Consider the following 19,532-nt stretch of genomic DNA (forward strand, 5'->3'; position numbering starts at 1 on the left):
TCTTATCTTTAAAAAAACCCTCAATAGCATGTTTTATAACATAATCTTTTATAACATAACTACTGACTAAAATAAACTAACTCAGAGAACAACAAAAAAGATTTATTGTAAGATAAAAAATATTACTAATTATACATGCTTTACTTGAACATAGCTACTGACCAAATCTGATTTAAAAAATCTGTATTATGAAATTATTTACCAAAAAACACTGTCTGTATTAAAATTATTTAGTAGTCAAGAGAGAGTTTGAAACACCTCATTTTTTTCTCTACATCAGTAGGAACAAAAATTGTTAAACTCAGAATTAGAACCATCCTACACCTAAAATGGCATCAACTTGTGGGAAAGTTTCTACTTGCAGGAACAAAAGAATGTGTGAAAATGTTTTGGGCAAGAGGCACAGCCTCCACTTTAATACTGTGGTGGCTGAGGAAACTTCACATTGATCAACAGGCCAGGGACAGTGAACAGAGCTGGCGATAGGAAGGCACCGTACACACTCCCTGGCTCCACTACCGCGGCATTCCCTTTGTATCAGCCACTGCATTACAGCTGGCTCACATTTCTAGAATTCTCATTTTCTATCCTATAGCCTATAACCTGTTCTCACAAATGATAGCTTAGCCCCAAAACAAATTCATAAACCTGAACTTTAACCTCCCCAAATAAAGCAGCGATTTTCCCTTATCACTTCATTTTACCAGTGGCCTTCAGTCTCCCTAAAACCATACAAAGGAACCAAATGTCTGAGTGATGCTTCCTCAACATCCTAGCAGGGCAGGCTCTCCACCACCGCACCTCTAGGTCACTGTCTTGTATCCTGGTCACTGTCATTCTTCCTGTGACTGTGAACTCTTCATTCACCTCGGAATCCCCCCAATACCTAGCATGGCGCAAGGTTCAGAGCAGATGCTCAGAAAATGCTTGTTTAATCAATCAGTGAATCTTAGAGGCGTTATCAATTAATATACCAAGCTGAAATAAAAAACACCACCACCATAACAGGAAAGAAAATTATATGGTTCAACTACAATGGAGAATACTTGCCTGTCTTTTAATTACTTCATTCTTTCTTTCTCTTTATCTTTCATCCTCTCTCTCTCTTTCCCCCCACCCATTCTCCATCAGCAAGACTCTTCTAGTATCTACGTGAATGCCCCGCCAACTCCTATAGACAAACAGCCTAGCTGGGTAGCAGGTTTCTTTTCAGGTGAATTTTGACTCCAGTCCTACTGTCCGAGGTCTTGCACCAATTGGCACAATAACTGGACATTAACACAAATCCCCTATGCACATATCAGCAGCTCCTAAGCTACCTTCCATCAGCAGCAGGAAATGCCACTTATATGTATAAGTCAAGATACCCAGAATCAAAACTAATGGCAGAATGTTCCCCAAATTTTAGAAGACAGAAGGCATCACCTTAAAATAGAATTATAACTATAAAAAAAAAAAAACCACACACAAACAAACATCCTGAAGAGACCTCCTACTGATTTATAAAAAAACAAATGTTATTTTATTTTATTTTTTTGTCCCAAATCATTTCCTATTAGGACACAACTTTTTCAGCAGCTAAATAAAAACATTACCAAATCATTTTATGCAATAAAATTTAACCTTATTCTGACCTTCCACAGAAAGCAAACAAACCTCTCTACCCAATGAGATTCCATCTGCACTGTGTAAGATGGTAAGCAATACCTTAATTGCATTCATTTACATGACTTTGAAACTATTCTGGGCGGAAGTCACTGACTCAAGGTCACAGAATACAAAAAAGTAAAATGTATGCAATTTACCGCAGAGGAATGCTCTACTTAAGACAGTGTGGTAGCACCTTCTCCCTCCCTCATCAGGAGATACCTAATGCTTAGTGCAATCAACAGGTACAGACACCGCTATGTGAAATGTATCACATACATACACATTAATTTTATAAATATAAATATATAGGAAATACACTAAGAATATACATTTAAGTAAGTTTATCACATATTATGCCTTCCTAATTAAAACCAATCTGCCTGAATAGAGACAAATGACAATTCTATACCCTAACAACATTTAAAATCAAGACATGAAATAGGGCTATGATTTTTTCCAGTGTCTCATAAAAACTGCTAACAACTAAAATTCAGGTTACGAAGCTATAAAAATTTTTAGGACAAGAACTGCAAACACAGCATCCTAAGTACAGACAATCCCTGACTTCAGATGGTTCAACTTACAATTTCTCTACTTTACAATGGTGAGAAGCTAAATGCATTCAGTAGAAACCATACATCAAATTTTGGATTTTGGTGTTTTCCTGGGCTTGTGACACACGGCAGTGGCAAGTGGGCGGCAGCTCCCAGTCAGCCAGCGATCCCAAGGGTCAACCGCCGATACCTTACAGTGTACTGTAATGCCAGCATTTTTTGGACATTGTGTTTTGTGTTTTCTCACTCCATCAGGTCTATAAATGTGCATTTGTGTCTTCTGCTTCTGGTGGGAAGAAGAGGAAGGTGATCACTTTTGCGATGAAACTCAAGGTAACTAGCCAACTGTAGGCTAATGTAAGTGCTCTAAGCATGTTTAAGGTAGGCTAGGCTAAACTATAATCATTATTAAGTTTGGTGTACTAAATGCATTTTGAACTTACGATGGGTTTAACTCCACCATAAGTTGAGGAGCATCTGTATCTTAGGAGTTTGTTTTCTTTCTCTTTTTTAACCTAAACAAGCATAAGTCCAACTAATTTGCTTAGAGGAGCAAAAGACTTAACATGTCTCAAAGGCAATAATGCCACATTAGTAAAACTAAGAACACACAATAGACTGACAGGAATTAACTACCACAGATCATAAGGGACAACATCTATTCTTCAAGTTAATCTACAAAATATTTCCCTTCAGTTTAGTAAAATTCTAACACACACTAGGTATTATTTGCACTTGAGTTTACTGGAGAAAAGAGCAGGAAACTATAAAGAACAGAATCTAGGGTATATTAAAAATGTTTGTCATATTGGCACAAATGTAGAACATCAAATTTGTTTAGGTTTATTGTAACATCACCAGGAAATTCATTTAAGAAGTATGTGTCCATTAAATTAGATAAATCTCCCACATTTAATTTACTACACAAGTACTTTTATACTACTCAAGCCAATCTTTTGCAATTTAGAAATGATTTAATGAAAGAGAAGCAATGATATTATAAAATTTATGCTTCTGTACCTTCTTTCCCTTCACAGAAGGGCAGGACCTTTTTCATGTAAATCTGTAATAGATCCAAATTGTTTCAATTGATGCTACTCCACAAAGGATGCAGGATGAATACATAAATTTAAGTACAATATTCGTAAATAAACTCCAATAATGTGACATCACTTTGTCTTTTCTAAATGAGAAATAAAACACCTCAATTTCTCTTTATAACTTAAGTCAATTTCCTTTGGAACTGCTTAGTAGTAAAATAAATGCATACATATATTTTTAAAAGTACTAGTTACTATTATGAACCATATGTAACATTCAGTGACCGTATCTTCTTTAGATATTTTAATTTTCTTTCTCTAAGAACCAATTCAGGGTCTAACACAATATATATACAGTTGACCTTTGAACAACATGGCTTTGAACCATGCAGGTCCTCTTATTCACAGATTTTTTCAATAAATACCTGTACTATTTTTGATCCACAGATGGGAATCTGTGGATGTGGAGGGTCAACTGTATGCCATTCTATAGAGAATTTAACATCTGTGGACTTTGGTATGCATGGAGGTCCTGGAACCAATCCCCTGAGGATAATTAGGGACAACTCAGCATTTTGAGGAGTAAAGAGTTATACGGGGATTTTCAACTGTACAAGGGGTCAGCGCCCCTAACCCCCGGCATTGCTTAAGGGTCAACTGTAATCTGTGTAACTATGTAACGGGCAATTCATGGTTCACATACTTGGAGAAGTATAAAGGCATGGGGGCCAATCAAAATCTTCTAATACTGTTTCCAGTGTTCTTGGTTATATTTTGACTGGAACTCAAATCTCAGTATGACAGCAACTTGATGACCAAAATGATAACTTTTTGTTATTTCTCGAACACTTCCTTCTGTGTGTGCATGCAAAAGACTGAAAGCTTGATGTTCCTAAAGCTCATTGATGATGATCACAGTATCTAAAGTTCTATTTCGTCCACATACAACTAGGATTTTCCTTTCCATGGATGTGTCAAGCCTTTGTGTATGTTTAAATGGGCTACAACTTTGAACGGAAAGTAAACTGTATTAACGGCATCACTCTTACAGCTCTCAACGTTAAATAAAGAGAGATCTCTGAGTCCAGGCTTAGACACACTTCATTTTAACACAATGCATCAATCTCAGGTGAGCATAGTAAATCCTACCCACAAAGCCATGTGTGTGTGTGTTTCTACATTTCCATTTCTTTTCTTTTCTTTTCCCTTTCCTCTTCCCCAGGAGGTCAATGAACAAAATATACTTTTTAAATATGTATGATGGTATGGAAGTAAACTATCCATCGGCCTGAAAAAGAGGTACCTAAATACTTACCAATTCAGTATGTAAAGTTAAATCCTGGACTGATAGGGTTGCTTAGGTAATACTCAGAAAAGAACAATGTGACTCCAAGTATAAGGAACAAGCCATAAACACTCCATAAAATCAAGTGTATCTAGAGCAGGCCATATCTTCATTTGAAACACCTGCTCCAAGGATATGTTAATTCACAATTCCATCTAGGAAATATTTTTCTTCCTCTCTCACCTGTTCCCCCACCCATCTTGCATTCAACTCCATAAATAGCAATTATCCCCCATTATAAAACAGTTGGCGGTTAAAACAATGAGCCAAGGAAGAAAGTACAATATTCCATAACTGACATTTACTGCACTGGCCTTGGACTTCTAATCTTTACCAGACGGGCACACAAATCAATCCATCAGCTCATAAAGGTGTGCTTTTTTAACCTCTAAAACAGATGGGATTGGCCAGAAGTGTCTGGCATGTCAAACTGCTAATCACTGCTGCCCTTTGCACAAAATAACCCACTTAAGTTGAGGCATGGTTGCACTGTAACCGACATTAGTCTGTGGGAAACCCATTTAACTGTCACACACTCCTGCCACTTCTGCTCTCCCTTAATTAAGCCTAATGCCTTATGCTTTGACCTTTTGTTCTAGCCTATTAACCCTATCTAGTACAAGTTCAATTATGCTAAACTAAAAACTTTGCTGTAAAATATTAAGTGCCAAGCTCAAAAAATCATAAGGGACATCCTCCCAGCCCTTAGTACTATGCACCTTGCTACTCAATGCACACGACAGTAAAACCTCACTTTTGAAGTGATACTGATTCTTACAGAGTCTAGAGTAGAGAACCAAATGATCAATCCAGTCCACCCCCTTTAATTTACAAACGGAAGCCCCAAAATATTAAATGACTTGCCCATTTCCTGGCATAGGAGGAGCCTCACTGAAATCTATCTAATCTCTAGCTCTAATTTTTTATTCTCCATGGTATCTCTGATTAATAGTTAAACTACTCAGCAGCGTGTTAAGGATACTGTTTTCACCACAAATCATTTCATTTCACCACCTTCTATACTACACCACACAAACAGGCCTAAAGCAAAATAAATGGGCATATCAACAGAGTTTAGAAGTAACTTTTCCTTTCCTCCCCACACCAAAACTTTCTAGCTCCTCACTTCTTTTTTTTCTTTTTAAAAGTAGTAATGGTCATTTAGAACTGCTAAATTCTGCAACACTTACAAAGGCATGAATACTTTTTTCTTTTCTTTCCTGATACTTCATTTAAGTATTTAAGAGGGCAAATGACTTAAGATCCAGAAAGCAATTACAACTTGCTACTTAACCCCAAAGGGCAAATTCACAACTGGGTACCTTTAAAAATTTATTTGTACACCTGTATGTATATGGATTGTTGTTCACATTTACCAGAAGTCTAAAAAATAAAAATGAAAACAAAACTTTAAAATTCACTGCAAAATGAAATGAAATGTAGTGCAAACTAACAAGTTATCGTCACGGGAGTATTTTTGTTTTAATATATAGTAATGTGTGCTATTCTCTTTCCACTTCATAAAACAGATAAAATTTTACTACTCTCTGTATAATTTAAAGGTCAATAACATAAAATTTGGATTTCTATTTATAACTCATGTAAGGAAATGCATATCAATTTTAGATTTGTCAAAAGATTGAAAGTCAGGTTTTAATTTCACTGTTCACCCAATGGCCCACTTTTTCCTATTTTCAAATATTAACAAGTATTGTTATTTTTGCCTCTAGCAACCTGGAACCATACACATTAATGCCATTATAAAATGGAACAGATAATAGTTTTCAAAAGAAGTACCATTCAGAATTGTGCTAAGATGATGAACAATTTCACTGACAGAATTTACTACTATTTAAGGGGTAAAAAGAGAAGGTAGTACAAGTGTTTAAAACTCAAAGTGAATGTGTTCATGCTATTAGAATAATGCCTTCAAAGGAAAGCATCTCTTGGAGGAATATACACAAAGATGTATAATATTTAAAACACATGGATGGATGAGCAGTCAAAACGATAACACACACTTGTAGCAGCAAACTAATGATTTAGTCTCATGTGCCCTTTTTACTGCATTGGCAAATAAAGCTAACTTAAATGAGATATCATGCCTTATAATTATAAGAGTCAGTTCATGAAAATAGGAATTAAGTTTGGGTTTCTGAGGAACCCAGCAGTGAAAAGTTCATACTAATGTACAGAACTGATGCGCTCTATGACATACTGACTGGCAGAGAAATGAAAGGAAAAGGCACATAAATAGTAAGTGTGCTAATTTTTTACTCTTTACTGTGGACAACAGCCCATTAGTCTGCATATCTTCTTTAGCTATGATTTATAAGCATGTGACTACATAGAAAAATATATGAACCATGAGATGATTTTCCTGTTTATAAAAGACATCCACTTCCACACAAACATAAAGTTTAGTAAAAAACTGTGTCTTCACAAAGCAAGAACCTAGGTTAAAGTTATTTTAAGAGCATTTGTTAAATTTCAATGCTGTAAGTATATAATCCCAGATAATCAATACATTTTCTTTAGCATGTGAAAATTAACAGCTAGTCTAGAAATTTCTGAGATCCATTTTAAAATAATTTTCTCTTCTGCCTCAGCATTATTAATCTAGTTGAACATGACAGTGCTCTAACCATCAGAAAATTCACCTCTAGAAAAGAACAAATCCTAACTTATTGGCTTGAATCAAGTCCTTCTTGATGACCTCTAACTTTTAAGATTATCGATGCCAAAATTTACTCTAGACATGAGATCTGAGATGCCTCCTCTTCCCAACTAGTCAAATCCAATGCCATTAAATGTGCCAGGCTGGTGGGTTCTATGACTACTGAAGGGACTCAGGAACCTGCCTATAAGGCTCTAGAAATATTCTGTTTCATTTCCTTAAAAAAAATGTTGCCCCCTAAGATTCTGCTGAACATGTTTTCAAATATATTGTAAACTGAGTACTTTTAAAGAAACTTAGCATTACAAAACAATCTCAAGTGCCAAGTAATTATACTGTCACCAACAGTTTCCGTTTTCCCTTCATAATTAATATGCCTGGAAAAAGATGATACATTTTAAGGAAGAAATATTATTCCTTTTAGAAGTCCTAATTTAAATAGACTAAGGGAAAAAAATGTAGAACATCAGCTATTAAGCACAAGTTATACATAATAATTAGCAACTATCATATACAAATGCATAAAGGCTCCTTTCCTGGCCCCCTTCCCCCAAATCCAGATTTTACCAAGAGCCAGCACTGGTACAGTGCAATTCAACAAATGTTTACAGCAGCCTCCTATGAGCCAGGCAACTGCAGCACCAGCACACTGATGACTAGCATGCTCCTGCTCATGGGGCTTCCCCTCTACTGAGGAAGACAGGCATTGCACTAAGCAAGTGAGACAGTTCAGTGAGGGGTATGGAGAACCATGAGACGAGTCTGACGGTGTTAGGGAGTTGGGGGCTGTGCTGAGCATGCACACGCTCTCCCTCTGTCCCAGGAGTGAGAATACTCCTTTCCCGTTGCTTCACCAAGGTGAGGAATGTGGTCCCTCTGTGGCCCACATAAACAGCTACCATCAGGTTTCTTCTCTCCCTTTCTTTCTAGAGGGGTTGGGCCTGGAGGTAGGGGGGTCCAGGGCACATTATCAGCAATGGTCCACGCACTGCCCTCATCTTGCTACCTCTGCCCAGGAGAATATGGGAATGGGGTCCACAGGCTTTGCATTATGTTCCTAATTAAATCAACAGACCCAGTCACCTCCACAAATGGTTTCAGGACATTCCTCTTCAGTAATTAGGAGAGCGGGCCTGTGAGCGTTCTCATCACACTACTCTGTTAATCTACACAAAGAAGTTCCCCTGCCCTACTGATTTTTTAAACAGAACTGTAAATGTATATACATGTAGAACCAAAGCTGATGAACAGATGCACACCTGCACTGTAAAATTTCTTTTTCAATTCTCAGCCGAGAAAGTCCAAGTACCAGAATATCAAATGAATCATAAGGCTGTTCTGAAAACCATGTTTTAACAGAATGAGAAGAAAACAGGCTACAAAAACTAGGGTGACATAGTTGGCCTTTTCTCACTCTCCTTCTCAAGAAGACCCCGCCTGTCTGGCTATTCTTGGTATTTGCTTGGAGTTTACCTCGGGATCCATTACCAACGGTTATTAGCTTCCCATTAACAGCTGGGACACAAGCCCCTTCCTAAGATCAATTTAGCAAAACCAAAGAAGTGTGAAATAAATCAAGATTTGGTTTCTTTATCCTGCATTTACCCAACTGCTAGCTGTATGAGTTTAAAATTTTGGTAAATTCTTAGGGGCTCAATTTCTTCCTGTATAAAATGTAGGCAATAAATGTTTTAAAATTTTTAAATTACCAACAATCACAAAAATGTAGAAAATAAGTAATCATTTACCCCATTGTAGCACAAGGACACCCCTGACAAACTAAAAAGGGGTAAGTGAGAAACTGAGAAGGAAAAACAGGGAACAGTAGCATTTATCACTATTTAGTTTACAGTCGACACCAACTACTTGCGCCACATGCTTTTCCGTTAAGCAAGATGTCTCTAAAGCTTAAAATTTGACGACGGGGAAGTAGAACAAGGTACCCCCAGGACAGTACGCTTAAGCCCAAGCATCCGCATCCAATTCCCTCCAACCTGAAAACCTAAGGAGCTATGAAATTACTTCAATTTGTGAAAGCCCAAGCAAATATATGTGTGTGTGTGTATATATATATATGTATATATATGTGTATAAAAGTTTGAAAAAAAGAAAAAAAAAAACGTGGTGGTGATTCAGGTCAATGATGGATGGATTACCAAGAGAGGTAAGAGGAGCGTTCACTACGGAAGTGGCCAATGCATTCATTGCTTGAGTTTTGCCTCAGTAACACCAAACATCTGGAGAGTGGGAAACAACCAGATGGTGAATAAAACCTTCCATCTTTAATCCCTGGCCTCACACAGACTGTCTATTTTAATTAAATTTTTTCAAAGGCATGAATGGGTTAGGGAAATAATACAAGTACATAGCTGAACTCCAGAAATGTATTTTCTCTCAGACTGTTCACTAAAACAGTTTCTCTCTTATTTGGCTAGATATATTATTTTAATAAATTGTAGCAAAACAGTCCTATGCAGCTTTTATACAAACACTTTTGTTTATCCAACGTTTACTTGGTATTTCAAAACTTCAAAGCTCCCTACAAAATATGATGTATAGGAGCCTTGTGTGTCCAATACAGTTTCAATTTGACTATACCTTTTAGTGTAGAGGAAACCACTCAGCTTGATTCTTTTGGGTTCAAAATTCCATAAATTTTAAATGAGGCAAGTAAAAAGAGGTGGAGAGGTTTATAACTCCATTTCTCATTACCGCAACAATAAAAGAACATGCCTGATGTGTACTTTAAAGGTAGTATATGCTACACACCTCTGTATTTCAAAAATCTCTTTCCTCACCATAGTCTACTCCCAAAATGAAGCCAAATACTCATCTCTCTATTTCTGCTTCCCTCTGATAAATTCACAAACTCACTATCAATTTCCTCTTTGTATTGCAGAGTCCAGTTTATCAGTATAGCATAGTCTTTAAAATTATTGTGGATGAAGATATGGCAATAAAAAAAAAATCACGCTTAGAACTGCAATAGTCAGGAGGTTTAACTTTTCAGCCAGGAAGAGCCAAGGCTCTGAATTTGCTACAACTGCTCCCTGAAGTGGACAAACATAATTAGCTTTGGGAATACCTGGATTAAGGCCATGACAAGCTACTTTAATGAATTATATCAAGAAACATAGTTGCTTTCAGAGCACTATGGTAATTCTGTGGTACGCTTCACAGAGGTTAGCACTGCTTAGCTGTCCTTGGTGACTACACTTCCCCAGTAAGCCCAGGGAGCAGGTCATCAGCTCTCTGGGCACTAACTTCAACTGCTGCAGAATCATATATTGGAAATGTCCTTTCCCAGCGAGACTGGTCTGAGAATCCCAGTTGGGCAGACTGTCTGTGCTACATGAGTTCTGTGGCTACCAGACTGGAAGCAGGCTTTTTTGATGGCTTTCTAAAAATCAGAGAGACTGGTTTTCTCTTCAAAAGATGGCATGCTCTCAGGAAAAAGCAGATTGTTATCAATGAAATTAGTTACTCGGGCATCTCTCAGACTAAGTTTCTTTATCTGTAAAATAGAGAAAATGATACCTACATGTCACCAGGGAACTGTAAAGTGGCCAGCGCAAAGCAACAGCCTCCAAAGACTTCCTTTCCCTGCTCTTCATCCCAATAAAAAAGAAAAGGCAAGTAGCTAAAACAACTCTTTCATATTTCAAGTTTTTATCCAATCATCTCTACTCTCCTTTTAAAACAAAAGGCTTGAAATCTTTACTGCTCACTGTCAACAAGAGCATATATTGATGTAGTGTCAGAATTTCAGAATTTAGAAATCAAGTCTAACTCTGTTCTACAGATTCTACAGATGTTGCCCAGAGATATAAAACGACGGCCCTTTTATCTGTTCCACACCTTCTTTTAGTAGCAGAATCTAAGCTAGAAAAGTATGTGTGGGATAACAAAACAAAAATACTCTAAAAGTGTTTTTTAAAATTCAAACTTGAGCCCTGGCCGGTTTGGCTCAGTGGTTAAAATGCTGGCTCTAGACCCTTAGGTCTCGGGTTTGATTCCTGGTCAAGGGCATGTACCTGGGTTGCAGGTTCTCCCTACCCTGGTTGGGGCACCTGCTGGAGGCAACCAACCGATGTGTCTCTCTCACATCAATGTTTTTCTCTCTCTCCTCCTCCCTCCCTCCCTTCCAGTCTCTCTGAAAAACAATGGAAAAAACATCCTCGGGTAAAGAGTAACAAAACACACAAAAAAACAACAACAACAAAATTCAAGCTTGAGCCTACAAGACCCATTGTGCAAATATTCCCTTTAGGGGGAAAAACAAAACTGTGATTATTTTATTTTGAGGATATTTCTATGCCCCACCTGGGATGTTTCACATGTTTTCAAATACTTTTTCTTGCTCTCCACCTTCTTCTGTTCTCCGTCCCTCCCTTGTCTCTTTTCCACTAGTATTACAAGACTGCTTTTCAAAAACCAGTTGTAATCCCTTAAACACTTCCTATCTCTCGATTTCTAGACAGATTCCTCAAGAGAGAAGTCCCCTTTTTATTCTGAACTTCTAATTCTCAAACTTTCATTGTGTCCTGTTACATGTCAGGCTCTCTCATCTATATTGTCATTAAATCACCAGAACAATTATAATACTATTCTCATTTTAAGGTTGAATATAAATGCAATTTCCGATCTTACTAGTGCAGGGCTAAATTATCATCTGACTTTTTTAATGCAGTACATATTTAACATGTGAACATGTTATGTACAGTATGGGCAAGTTCAACAATTAAAAGCACACAACTACAAGAAACTAGCTTATCCACAATGTGTCTTAAGCTTTTCTCTTATCTATCTTAGCTGGTAAAGAAGATAAACGTAAAACAATCAAAGCACACTACTAACAAAAGCTTCTAATTCCTTATTTTCTAAGTTGTTCTCAACCCATCAGCAAATTATAGATTTGAAAACAAGGACTAGCCCTGACTATTATTTAACAGGTGACTAAAAAATGACTTTCTTAAGAAGTCCAAGGGTGAAAGAATCCTTTCCACCAAAGCTCTGAATCAACACCAACACTAGGTCAATGAGAGTTGTCCTGATCCCAGTGGTATCTTAAGCTGATGACTCAAATTCCCAGCAGGCTTCTAGTTTAAGATTTCTTGAGACACTAGGCTTAGTCACACAGTGACCTGGAATTTAAGGCAAATAAGGGTCTCTTCCTTCCATCCTTAAGATATTTTTGCTAAATGACACAAAGCTAAAGAGGCAGATGGGTTTTAATTTCGAACTTTATTCCCTGAGGTATACCAAGTTAAAAAATGTTCTGGGGACACTGAACCACGCACGCTAGCTTTGAATTTCAAACATAACTATTAACCCTGTGAGAGAAGCAATTCTATTTCCAAGTTTCTTAACAAAATGTTTTTTAACTCTAGCCCTATTTATTGAAAGAAAAAGGGAGGGAGGGAAGAAGGGAGGGTAAGTGGGGAGGGAAGGAGGGAGGGAGGGAGGGAGGGAGGGAGGGAGGGAGGGAGGGAGGGAGGGAGGGAGGGAGGGATAATGGTTGTATAGATGGATGTACATCACCAGCACCTTCTGGAGTTCTTAAATTTATTTTGACCAAAAGAACAAATCAGATGAATTATAATTTCTTTAACAGGTGATTATTTATAACATTACCTTCAAGAACAATCTATCTTGAAATCTGTTACAGCCTTTAAAAAAAATCTTACTACTAAGTAAACATAGTGAGTCCTTTTTACTTCGTGACTCCAAAGAGTGACTTTTTCCTACATTTCTGAGTTGCCAGTCCTCAAAATTCTTCAAATCTCCTTCTCATTATGTTACTCCTAGAGTTCTAGACTAAATGTTATCTCCAACATGGTTCAAGATATTAGTTTTAACAAAGCCCTAACACAGTGGTAAAATGTATCACATTTACATTTTCTTCATTCTTGTTCTCAATGTTTTATGATCTTAAAAAATTATCTCATGTTCCTAACATATTACAAGTTTTGCAGTGCTTTATTTGTAATATTTGCAAAATAGTGTCGGAACCCATTTGAATGTGCACAATGCAGAGTATGTACTATAAGTGACAGCAATTAGTATAAGGTCCTACTTATCTCCATACTTATATTTATTCTAAAAAAAATAACCACCCTTTCTGTAATTATTTACATCAAGTTATTTCTGTTAGATATCCTATGAAAGAGTTCTCCAGTTAGCCACCCAAACCTCCGCACTCTGTTTTCCATGTTCAAATAAGGCCCTTGGAAAACACCAGATCTTAAAAAGAATAATTAAAAAAAAAAAAAAATCTAATATAAATTAATTTCTTTCCAAACTATAACTCCTGGTTCTATTCTGGCAATCAATACTGACCCTCTACCTTAGATATATTTAAGAGAAATTCAAAAACAAAGTGTACAATACACAAATGGGAAACCTGTCACTTCTCCCCCTCAACCAACCACTATTTATGTAATATTGCTGCCCTCGTAAAAGGCAAGCCCTTACGACCAGCAACGCACATCCCAGCTTCAGCATCACATGCAAACGGTACAGAAACAAGACCTCTCGCCTCCATTTACTTTTTGTTCACTGCGCCCTCTGGACACACCACTCAGTTCCATCCCATCGGCCTGCTCCATAGCCTGACATGCCTGATTTTCTCCTTCTGGAGTCTTAGTGACTATCCTGGTGTTGTTTCTCTGATTGTTGTGTTATCTAAATACTACAGAATGAGTTTGTTCATCCCTCCACCTCCCACAGTCCCTTCAAAAAACTTCAACTTAAGGAAATGCATCTTCAACAATTCAATTCGCAGCTTGGAACTCATTATCCTAAAGCACCCCGCCCCAACCATTCTTTTGAAAATGTTCATCTTTTCAATAGTAATCAAAAGTTACTTTTCATAAAAATATTTCTCCAGCTGGAAGACATGGGTACAAAGGACTCTGTTAGAAGAGCAAACGCTTTTTCTCCAGTTTTCATCCATGTAACAGTAAATCATTTATTAAAACAAAAGCAAACCCACGCTGAGTGTGGATTAGCCACATGAACTGGCATATAGAAAAAGCCCAAGTAGAGAACCTTCACTCCACCACAGCCAAGAACAGAAGTGACAAAGGAAGAAGGCAGTTTTTATGGGCAAAAACATCCAACGACGTAGAAGCTATTTATTTCAGAAAAGGAGACAAGAGAGCGAGAGGGCAATAAAAAGAGAGAGGCTTAGCGTAGACAGATAAACTACAACTCCTACTCTGTTAATCGACGCTTTAAAAATGAATCCTAAAGTTTGGAAAGCAAAACTGAACCTATCAAAATTTAAATTAAACAAATTTTCTTGATAAAAATGAGATGTTCTGAACTTATCTGGGGCAGAATTATCTTTTAACCTGATACACAAAACTGTTACCACTTTTAAGTTTCTTACAATCTTAAAGTTTTAAAATTAAAAACCTAATTCCTTTAACATCATATATCCTTGGCCACTCTGGTTTAAAATTACTTCTGTGCCAGCATCTTCTAGTACTGGTTTGCAATGGAATCTGTACAATTAATAATAACCTTCTTTCTAATCTTTCCAGAGAGCCAAGGATGACATCTCCTTATCTCCCTCTTTATTCCATTAGATTGACATATTTTGCCTCATCTGTCACTTTCCATAAAACTCAGCGTTCAGATATGAGTTAATTCATTTTTAGTTGTCCTCAATGTTCTAAAATAGTGATGTTTGACAGAATTAATACAGTGCTCTAGTTCTCTCTGTTCAACTGGTATTTAATTAAAGATCTTGGGGGCCATCTTTTTCTCCTATTATACCATTTAAAGAGAAACATTACTTCCTCCATGGACAGTATGATACGCCACGTGGCAACAAGGCTGCCTTCCCAAGGTCTCCCACTTAAGGGATTGCTTTATTAGGTGTAAACTACCAACAAGATAGATTACCACTTTATTTCACTTTTTCACATCTCTGAACCATAACTACTGTAGTCTACATTCTCTTTTATCTTTGAATTTCCAGAGTTTTTGGAGTTTTTACACTCCCTTATATTTTATTTTTTCATTGCTTTTGTTTCACCTGGACCTCAGAGTCCTAATGGGATTTAGATTCTTCAAGATTTCTTGAATCTCTGGTAACAAGGCAGGACGTCTTTAGGCAATCAGAGCTACCTTGGGACACAAACTGAAAATTCCTGTTTTAAATTCTTCTGAATTAATATCTTTTGGAGAACAGCCTACTCAACCTGATATGTCATAACTTTCGATTCTAAAGGTAGCAGGGATAATTTAAATTGGCACTTGCTATTTATTACACAAATAATTGTTCCCTTGGATGGCCTTTTGTAAGTTAGCACTTCTTAATCATTCTTTAGGTCTACTGGAACCACAAGAGACACGTCAATTTAAGCAAACTTCAGGAGCAATAAACTAACAAACAGACTCTAGGTGGTGGTATAGGTTATTTTTTATCATGATGTTTTGCTCTTAAAACTGCAAGAGTCAGAAGAGCCTTTAGCTTCTTTTACGGACACTTCTTTATTGGGAACTCACAGTATTTTAGGGTGTTTAAATTAATAAAACCCAAGCTGTGCATAGTTCAGAGACCAAGAAGTGGGTCTAAATCAAATCTTCCCATAGGTGTAAAATCTGGTTTTCAACTACCTAAAAGGCACTATAGAGAACCCATTTGAGTAAAGACAACTATATATTTATTTTTTAATTTGTTTCCCCTCACACATCTAGGACACTTTAAGGGGTAAGTATGGAAAGAGGTCTTTCCCCCTGAGAATGTATGAAACAGACTAGAGCCAATTCTGCAGCCTGCAGGGTAGTGGCCGTTTCATTGGCTGACCCTTCTTCTTTGTCTCCAGGAACTAGAGAAAAGTTACTATTGGTCACGAAGCCACTAGCCTCTGAACCAGTTAAACCCAATCCCCATTACCAAATGGCTGGGTAAAACCAGTGCAAGTTACTTCGGAGCTGAAAAACATTTCAACATACTACAGCAACCCACATGAGGTGCCAGGCAGCTGAAGCACCATTTGTTTAAAAAGTCCACTTATTTCAGCGTCTCTTCCACAAAGGCAGCAAACTGGTGATTAAACACTGAGTAATCACATCGGGAAGATGCCAGCCACTTGCTAAACCTGTGATTCACTAATAAGCAGGTCCCATGCGATTCATAACTTGAAAGAATAAACTACCAAAGCCCTTTGCTTCACGAACTGCCCCCCCCCCCATCATGTATACGATATAAAGCACTTATAATACATAACCCGGTCGCCTTTTCACTCTGGACACCTGAAGACCAACTCTCTCCCTCTAAAGACAGTTCTTCCCGAACAGTCTCACATTTAATCATTTACATTAGTGGAGACAAACTCCAACTCAGTTCCACCAACTGAGTGAAAAGTCCTTGTAGCTGGGAACGTCTTTTTTTTTTTTCCCCAAAATACAACGCCCTGTTAAAAAATATTTTAAAAACTCAAAAGTACTTATCAATCTGTACTTTTACTGTCTTAAGAACCCAATTAAGTCCCTGAACGAGCCAGAAGGTAGAAACTCCTGTAATGCTTCAGAGATCAACATGTGTCCCAGCCTCCCAGCTAGTTCGCCTCCCAGACACAGGCGATTCCTTTGTTCCTTCAGACCGAACAAAATTTGGAAACTACTTTGGGAAGGATGGTAGGATCTGCAGACTATCTGCAGGGACAGCCTCCACAGAACCACCACACTGCCTAGTAGCGGGGAGAACACAGATGCAGGAGGGAGACGGCAGCCTCCGGAAACCTCCGGGACTCGCCCCGAACCGGAGCCCGGCTTCTGGCTCCGGGTGAAGTGATGGCCGGGCCTCGGGTCCCAGGAGCCTCGCCCCGGGAGGGGAACGACCAGCACCGGCTGCGGGGCCCGGGGCTCGGGCGGGGGCCGCGGGCGCAGTCCCTCTTCCCACTCACTTTCCCGGCCGGGAACTGGGCGAGCACCGGGCGGGAGGCGCGCAGCGGCGCCCGGCGCCGCCCAGGACGCCCCGGGCAGCGGGACCCGGAGCCGCGCGGCGACGAGCGCCCCGGACGCGGGGCCGGGGGCGGCCGAGCGCGGCGCGACCCAGCCCGGCCCCCGGCTCGCGGGACACACGGCGGCCACCCCCCGACCCAGGACCGGCGCGGACCTGCCCGCGAGCCCGGGGCCAACTCCACAACTTGCCGGCGCGGCCGCCCGGGCCCCGCGAGGTCCCGGGGAGATCGGGGCCAGCGGGAGAGGCGGGGCTCCCCGGACGCGGCCCCCGCCGCCGAGCCCACCCCGCCGTCCGCGCTCGCGCCCGCCGCCCCGCGCTCGGCGCCCCGACGCCCCCGCGGCCCTGCCGCCCAAGCCGACGCCGCGGGCCGCGGGCCCGGCCGCTTCCGGCGGCGCCGCCGGCCGCCCCTCGGAACCCCGCTCGGCCGCACTCACCGAGGCCGCCGCGGCTCCGCGCCCCGGGCTCCGTCAGGCTCGCCCGCGAAGGCGCCCGCGCCCCGGGCTCCCCCGGCGCCCGCGAGTCTTCCCTGCGGCCGCGGCGCTGCGGGGCCGAGCGGAGCGCAGCGCAGCGCAGGGCGGACGCGAGGCCACGGGCAGGCGTGGGGCCGGGTCGTCCCTCGCCGCCGCCGCCTCGGCCGCCTCCCGAGTTCGGGGCTCTGCTGCAATGTCTGCGAGGCTGACTTTGAGCGCCTCGCTCGCTCGCCGCCCGCCCGAGCCGCGCTCCTCCCTCCGCCGCGGCCGCGGCCCAGTCCCTCCCCCGCCGCACGCCGCTCGGCTCTTCAGCCAAGTTTCTTAACCCTTTTCTTCCCCTCCTCCCATTGTCACCGCGCCGCGGGCGGCCGCTCGGGTCCCCGCGGCTCGCGCGAGCTGGGGTCCCCTCTGCGGGCCGTTTCCCCCCGGCCCGCGCTCCAGATGGCCGGGCGGGGGCTGCAGGCCCCGGGGCGGCGGGCGGGCCGCGGCGGGCGGGGGGGGTGCTCCGAGCGCCGAGCCCCCCCCCCGGGCTCCCGGCTCCGTCCCGCCGCCCCCGACCGCCCAAGGCGCCGGGACAGCTCCTCCGGGGGCCCGGCCGGCGTTCCGGCCGCACAGGCCAGAGGCTCGCTTCGGGGGCACAGCCTGGGGGCCGGGATGCCCAGGGTCCCCCGCCCGGAGTGCCGGCGCCCTGGGCGTCCCCTCCTCCCGTTTCACCCCGCAGCACGCGTTCCCTTGGTTCCCTCACCCCAACTTCCACCACCTCGTGAGCTGCGTGTCCTGCTTTAATCTTGGGGACGGGCACTAACTCCAGGCCACTTGGGCCCCGCGCCCAGCACGCAGTGGGCGCCGGGCGGCGCGGCGGGGACCTGAGGGGCGCCGCTCGGCCGGGCGCGGGGGCGGGCGCGGGGCAGCCCGGCGGAGCCCGTCCGCGAACCCGCTCACCCCCGGGAGCACTTGACCCCGCGAGACAGGGCGAAAGGCGCCGGGCTGCGAGGCGCCCGGCAGCTCCCCGGCCGGGTCCCGGAACGAGAGGAGCGGCTGCGGCGCGGGGCCGGCGGCCGCGCGGGGGAGCCTGCGCTTCCTGCGGCCGCTCGCGCTGAGCCCGCCTCTAACTGGGGGGCTCGCGGGTTGGCGAAGGCGGGGAGCGCAGGGAGGGGAGTCACACGAAACCATCGTTTCTCCGTCCGTGCGTTTGCTGTTATAAAACCTTATCCTCAGCGCTCCCCAGACAGCTGACTAGATCTATTAACACCCCTTCGGCACCTCCCCAGATGTCAGGTTTCTTTCAGAATCCAGCGTCTGGCGTTTAGTAACTCACCGTGAAAAAACATCCTCGGGGGAGCCGAGCGCCGCTGCTGAAACTGTGCTGGATACAAAAACGCTCAAGTGCCGCGCAGCCTCGCCTTAGCTCTGAAATGGCATGCCGGCGTCAAACTCGGCACTTCTACACCAGCACGCGAGCCACGAGGCGCTCCCTTCTTGCAGGGAGGCTTTCAGAGCCTTTCGAATTCCGTAGCATTTGAAAACAGAATGATCCAAGTCATAAAACAGCGTTTTATGCCTGTTGTATAATGGCTGTGTAGTGCATTTATATTTTCATTTAACCTTAAAAAATATGAATGAGAGTTTGGGAATACCTTCACAATCAAAAGTGAAAGCAATTCTTAAAATGAATACTTAATAAATCCAATGCCTTGCACAGTGCTGGGCACATGGTAGGACATTTTTGCTTAATGGTAATGGTGCATTTTAGAATGATTATTTTGCATCACCCTAATGAATCAACTGTGCAGTCATATATAGTTTAAACCTCAGAT

At 41.9% G+C, this 19,532-nt stretch overlaps 1 protein-coding gene across 5 annotated transcripts in view; it reads right to left on the reverse strand.

The window, feature by feature from the left end:
* The window catches only part of NRIP1 (nuclear receptor interacting protein 1), a 90,574-nt gene extending 71,948 nt beyond the window's left edge, over positions 1-18,626 (reverse strand). For 3 of the 5 annotated variants that reach the window (XM_081139178.1, XM_081139174.1, XM_081139177.1), the window contains exon 1: positions 17,680-17,965. The gene's annotated coding sequence lies outside the window, so the exon portion shown is untranslated. Of the gene's footprint in view, positions 1-17,679; positions 17,966-18,460 lie in introns of those variants that run through there. The other 2 variants (XM_081139176.1, XM_081139175.1) reach the window with 2 other exon arrangements.
* Positions 18,627-19,532: the final 906 nt, after the last annotated feature.

This window comes from Miniopterus schreibersii, assembly GCF_964146895.1.
Source record: "Miniopterus schreibersii genome assembly, chromosome: 5".
NCBI lineage: Eukaryota > Metazoa > Chordata > Mammalia > Chiroptera > Miniopteridae > Miniopterus > Miniopterus schreibersii.